At 54.0% G+C, this 6,084-nt stretch overlaps 5 protein-coding genes and 1 non-coding gene across 12 annotated transcripts in view; 4 read left to right on the plus strand and 2 right to left on the minus strand.

The window, feature by feature from the left end:
* The window catches only part of LOC116824745 (uncharacterized), an 864,335-nt gene that overhangs the window by 413,151 nt on the left and 445,100 nt on the right, over positions 1–6,084 (plus strand). The gene's annotated exons all lie outside the window — the stretch shown is intronic.
* LOC116829256 (uncharacterized) overlaps positions 1–6,084 on the minus strand; it is a 385,131-nt gene that overhangs the window by 112,877 nt on the left and 266,170 nt on the right. The gene's annotated exons all lie outside the window — the stretch shown is intronic.
* The window catches only part of LOC116831252 (uncharacterized), a 110,396-nt gene that overhangs the window by 40,317 nt on the left and 63,995 nt on the right, over positions 1–6,084 (plus strand).
* Positions 1–6,084, plus strand: part of LOC116824014 (uncharacterized) — a 585,485-nt gene that overhangs the window by 21,910 nt on the left and 557,491 nt on the right.
* Positions 1–6,084, minus strand: part of LOC142047429 (uncharacterized) — a 252,647-nt gene that overhangs the window by 13,521 nt on the left and 233,042 nt on the right. The gene's annotated exons all lie outside the window — the stretch shown is intronic.
* On the plus strand, positions 3,069–3,140 carry TRNAG-UCC (transfer RNA glycine (anticodon UCC)). The gene has a single exon. It is a non-coding gene; the product is annotated as a tRNA-Gly (tRNA).

A 6,084-nucleotide genomic window follows, 5' to 3' on the forward strand; every position in this document is an offset into this window, starting at 1 on the left:
TAAGGGGGTGGACAAAGAGAGGCCACCATGCTCATTGGGGTGTTTCACAAGCAGTTGGGTTTTGGGGTCGGGTTCCGGCGTATCCATCAACTGCTGGGCCGAAGGGCTCCCCTCGCTCACTCCCTCCTCCTCCTCGGTACTGTCGCTGATGAAGCGCTTTCTCTGCGGACAGTCAAAGACCCTCGGGGCAAAGACAGAGTCTGAAGTTCTCATGGGGGTGGTGAAGGAGTCCAGGTTTCCTCTCAGCAGCCTTCCCACGATCTCTAAACCATGTGTCCTTGGTAAGAGATGGCCTCGTCCGTCCAGCGCTGGGACTTATGGGGTGATGGTACTGCACTCTGATTGGCATGGGACTTGGGAGGAGTTCTTAGTGGGGTCATATGGCCCACTCCCGGATGTGTCACCCTGCCCCAGAACTCGCCCTGATTGGTCAGAATCTCCTCTTGGGGGGGGGGGGTCCTGTCAGGACAAAACCAATCCTAATTGGTCGAGGGCAGTGGGAGGAGTTCTTAGAGAGGTCACAAGACCCACATCGGGACGGGTCACTCCCCCACCCCAGAACTCGCCCTGATTGGTCAAATCTCCTCTCAGGCTGGTCCTTCTGGGATAAACCCATCCTGATTGGTAGAGAGTGGTGGGAGGAGGTCTTAGAGGGGTCACATGACACACCTTCTTTCCAGTTATGTGGCCACCTTGACCCCGGAATTAAAACCCTCTATGGGGCGAGACTTCTGGTAACAGGTGAGAGGGACTAAGGAGTCATGGGGCGAGGTAAGGGTTTGATTAATGGTGGAGCCTTTCTACTGCTGCCGGGTGTTGAGTATGTCCAGGCAGAACCGGAGCCAGTGTCCATGTCCAGCCCAGAGGTCAAAGCCGAGTGGTCAGAATTACGAGCCAAAGTCCATATCCATGCCAAAGGTCGAATCCGTGTTGTCGAAATCAGAGGGGTTGGGGAAGATCAGGAGGAGGAGGAGGCAGGGCTGGAGCGGGTGGGTGGAGGACCTGGAGCGAGGCTAGAGAAAGGCAAAGAGAATACTGAGCCCGGGGTTCATAACCCAAATCTGGAGCCAAGAAGGGTCACACCAAAGTCATAGCCAGAGACTGAAGCCAAGAGTCCAGCCAAAGTCAACAGCGAGAAAAGGGAGGGTAGGGCAAGGCAGGGGGTACCTGCGGATGGGAATGAGGATGATTTACTGGAGACCCCTCATCGGGGGACTCCCTTCCTAGCAATAACAGAAGGATAGTGGGATGACAAAGATGTCTCTGACCCTGGGGACCAAGCCAAGGGGAGCTCCCATCCAGGCTGTGTGCCAGGACTCCGTCACCCTCCCTGTTCATTTCACTCTCACAGACCCCCTAGCCAGAGGCAGGAATAAAGGGCAGAAAAAAAAGGTGCCTCTGGGGGAAAGGCTGTAGGCTGGGACCCAGTCCACTTCCCAGATCTACACCCAGGATTGTGTGACCAGGCCCACAGCCCTTCCTCTGNACTTGTAAACGTGTCCAACAGTCGACTTTCCCACTCTGAACTGGTTAACGACCGATTGGTAGGAGTCTGGCGTAGCCAGCTTCCACAGTGCAATTGCCACGTGCTTCTCCAATGGCAGGGCAGCTCGCATTCGCGTGACCTTGCACTGCAGGGCTGGGGCGAGCTCATCACACGGTCCCATGACGGTGGCTTTCCACATCCAAAAGCTCTGCAGCCACTGCTCATCATCCCAGACGTGCAGCACGATGTGATGCCACCACTCGGTGCTTGTTTCCTGAGCCCCAAAGTGGTCCACTGTGGTCAGCACCTCTGTTGATGCTATAGTAGGATGAGGCCCTGAGACATAAACCCTCGGTATCAGAGGCCTGGTATGAGGCCTGAACTGAAGTAATGATCAAGACATTGCAAATATAAAGCAAAGGAAGCTGTGAGCCAGGGGCAGGCCCTGCTCACAGAAGTTGGCAAGAGCATGTAAGCACTAATAAGATGAACGTGTGCCAGGACTGCACCCATACAGAGAACAAGGAACAGGCAGACCCAGCCTAAAGACAGTATGAAAGAACAATATGATGGATAGGTAATATGAAAGAACAATACAATGGATAGATGTTGGACAATACGATGAATACAGTATGATGGATAGACTTATTTGTTCGAACCAATCAGCACCAGGAGAAAGGCAACAGCCTAATGCATAGAGGGGCTGTACCTCAGTGCACTCAATGATGCAAAACTTGTTTGTACTGTGTCTATGAATGCACCCTTGAGTGGACGTCTTTGTCTGGCCTAGGGGGAGGTGGAGAGTCCCGCCACTGACTGAGCTGGTCCATTGTCGGGGGCACATACTTGCAGTATGTCCTGTAGAGTTTGCGGGGAACTATTACCGTGCTTCGTTTGACAATAAACCTGGCTGGGTGCCTTTGTTCCTTAACAGAGTCTGTGGTCATTGGGGGCTCTCTCTGGGTCTGCTGTGCCAGCGATCTGCAGAGCCGGGGCAGCACACATGCAGCTGACTGTTATCAACATCGAACAAGAGCAGAGCACCACACCAGTGGCAACTGACAACAGGGTGAAATTTGTCATTATTTTCAGTGATTTTCATTTCCCTTCTCTGGGGGCAGAGATGGGGTTGGAGCTATTGCAGGCTGGGATGTAGAGCTCATGTTCCCAGGGCCAGCTCCAGCTTTTTTGCTGCCCCAAGTAGTGAACCGGCAAAAAAATAAAATAAAGCCTGTTGGCGCCCCTTCGGTAGCAGCTAAAACATGCCGATTCAGTCTTCGGCAGTAATTTGGCGGCGGGTTCTTCGGTTCCTCTCTTCATTTCTGGCGACAGCTCAGAGGGGAAGAGAGGGACTGAGAGACCCGCCACCAAAGACCCAGCTGTGCCACCCCTTTCCATTGGCCACCCCAAGCAGCTGCTTCCTTTGCTGGTGCCTGGAGCCAGCCCTGCGTGTCCCCATCTATCAGTTACTCTAGGAACTTGGCTCTGCTCACAGGCTGCGTCCGGCCTGGCTGGCTGCTGAGCTCTGTGGGGGTGAGTCCTTTGGCATAAGTGGCACCTGGGAGAAACCCTCCTACCAGATGCATTGGTGGTATAGTGGTGCGCATAGCTGCCTTCCAAGCAGTTGACCCGGGTTTGATTCCTGGCCAATGCAGAGATATTTGCTACTAGCAATCACAGATTGGCCACATGTCTTGAAGCCAGTTTGGGTTTTTGCCCCCACTGCTCCCCTTGGGAGGCTGTTCCAGAACTTCACTCCTCTGGTGGTTAGAAACCTTCACCTAATTTCAAGGTTAAGCTTGTTGATGGCCAGTTTATATCCATTAGTTCATTCCTAGTGGGGGCATGTGATAGTGTGGGGGAGGGAGGGAGAAAGCCTGGAGAACTGACCGTGGGAGCCAGAGAGATTCCCTGTTCCTCAATCACCCATCTCTGGGAGGAACCAGTTGGAATTTCCCTTGGGAAGCTGCCACTAGTAACTCAGATGTGAAAACATTATTCCGTCGGAATCAGATTAAAGCCTCATCACACCTGGTGTCATGGTCATTGACCTGGCTCATTCCTGGGACGTTACCGGCCACAGCAATGCAATGAGTGGAACCAAATCCCTTTCCAGAGCCCAGGCACACACAGAAATCTTGGGGCTTTTCGTTCCTAGGCTGCTGGCGCCATCATCTGGCCATTTGGTTTCCCTCCTTTCTGTTACTACCTTTAGCTTTCTGCACAGAAATTTTAATTCCCTGGGAGAGATTTGGGAGCGTTTCTCTGTTTTGTGTTGTTAAGGACTGAAATGTTCCCCAGTTCCTCAGTCCCAACCTGCCTCCCGTTCTACTGCCCATGCATCCCCATCCCGGCCCTCAGCCCCATCTGTGTAGGGGTGAACCCTGTCACTTCGCATTGCCTAGTTCCCCTAACTCTGAGGGACTTCAGCTCCTCTGTGTCCCCCGGGACCCTCCACACCACTCCSCTGCTTACCACGGTTCAGACAGGCGTGCACAGCACATTTCATTAGGKKGTGCAACCAGGGAGCCCCGCCCGATCCACTCCCTCCCACTTCCCASYCCCTRACTRCSYCCCTCAWAATCCCCAAYCCCCTCTGCTCCTTGTSSMCTGACTGCCCCCTCCTGGGACCCTGCCCCTAACTGGCCCCCAGGACCCCACCCCATCTAAGCCTCCCTGCTCCTTGTTCCCTGACTGTCCCCTCCGGAGACCCTCCCACCCTAACTGCCCCCCTAGGATCCTACCCCCTTTTTGTTCCCTGACTGCCCCAACCCTTATCCAGATCCCCACCCTCAGATAGACCCCTGGGACTCTCATACCTATCCAACTGCTCCCCGCCAGGACCCTCAGAACTCCTGACCCATCCAACTCCCCCTACTCCCTGCCTGCCCCAACCCTTCTCCACACCCCCGACAGGCTCTCCCTTAGCCCCTATGACTCATTCAACCCCCCCCGCTCTCTTCTCCATCCCATGCCCCTTCCCCACCACTCCATCTCCTCCGCATCCCACCCCCTTCTTTCCCCATTGCCTCTTTCCCCCTGCCCCTCCCTGGGTAGGGTGACCAGACAGCAAGTGTGAAAAATCGGGACGGGGGTAGGGGATAGTAGGAGCCTATATAAGAAAAAGACCCAAAAACCAGGACTCTCCTATAAAATCGGGACCTGATCTGGTCACCCTAGCCCTGCCCCACAACTCACTGTTGTACAAAATGAAGGATGGCTCCCAGCACACACACGGGAACTCAACCAGCACTAGGACCCAGGAAGTCGTGGCCAGCTGCAAAGTCCAGGGAGCTGAGCAGCACCTCCTTTTTTCAGTGGGGCTGCACAGCAACTCTGCGCTCACAGAAATGGGGGTGGGGAGGAAGTGGCATGTGACCTTGCACCCTATGTGGCCCCCACCCCTCGCCCAATCACACACCCGTTTCTCCTTCACTTTCTGCAGGGAAGCAAATAACGCTGCAGGAGGGGGACCTGGGCTGTTTTCATTCGCCCTGGGGCCCAGGAGTGCCCCACACAGACCCCCACTGCCCAGCACCATCCCGAGACCTACTTCCCACACCCTGCCTCCCCCAGCCACACTCACCAGCCTGCTGGATGGGGGCTATTTGCCTTGCCTGGGCTGAGGCAGCGTCACAGCAGGGGTCGGTGGGGGATCAGAGTGGGAGCAGAGGGGCCTGCCTGGGCCGAGCTCCCTCAGAACCTCCTTGCCAGGGGCCCTCCCATCACTTCTATGCAGTTCAGTAAAAGGTATTCCTCACCCCTCAAGCAGGACGGACTAGGCATGTTCTCTCGCCCTTGACTCATCCAGGAAGGATAATATTTCATTGCACAGATGTGATTTGTAACCCAGTACCAACCAAAACTGGTCCTTTTGGCATAGCTGCCCCACCATCCTGCGTAGCTAGGCAGTGTAGGCGGGTCTGCACAAACACGGTCTGTTCCTGAAGTCTTTCCCCCAGCTCCTCACTAGATGTGAGGGGGGAGCTCAGTCAGACCCTGCTTCTGCTTAGTTTTTAAAAACTCCTTATTGGCCCTACCTCTGCTGGCCTTGGATTTCTCCTCCTGTCTCTTCCCTGACAGCTCAGATGAGGTGGCTGAGTGGTTAAGGTGATGCTGCTAATCCATTGTGCTCTGCACCTGTGGGTTCAAATCTCATCCTCATTGCAGACCTTCAATCTTCTCTCTTCCATTACAAACAACCCTTTGGTACAATCACAGACCAAACCATGTTGCTTCCTGCAAACAAAAACCATCTCAGGAACTCAGAACCCCCCTGCTTAAAATACAATGTCTAAATACCAGATTTCTAAAAGAATTCGCTAGTCCTGGATTTCTTAGTTTTTATCTCAAAAGGTAACATCCTCATCATCTCCCCCAAACACCCCAGGACTGCCACAAATTATTAAAATGCCCCCAGCCTCAGCAAGGCCACAACACTGACCCACGGCGAGAGTGTCTAGGCCAAGCTGTTCTGAAGGAGGCAACTCAAACATTTTCTCTCTGCTTCCCTTGGCAACGTCTGACTGGGAAAAGAAAATCTCCCAAACTGAAAATGTTCTGCTGAAAAATCAGTATTAGTCTGTTTGGGGACTTTG

Source organism: Chelonoidis abingdonii, chromosome 11, assembly GCF_003597395.2.
Source record: "Chelonoidis abingdonii isolate Lonesome George chromosome 11, CheloAbing_2.0, whole genome shotgun sequence".
NCBI lineage: Eukaryota > Metazoa > Chordata > Testudines > Testudinidae > Chelonoidis > Chelonoidis abingdonii.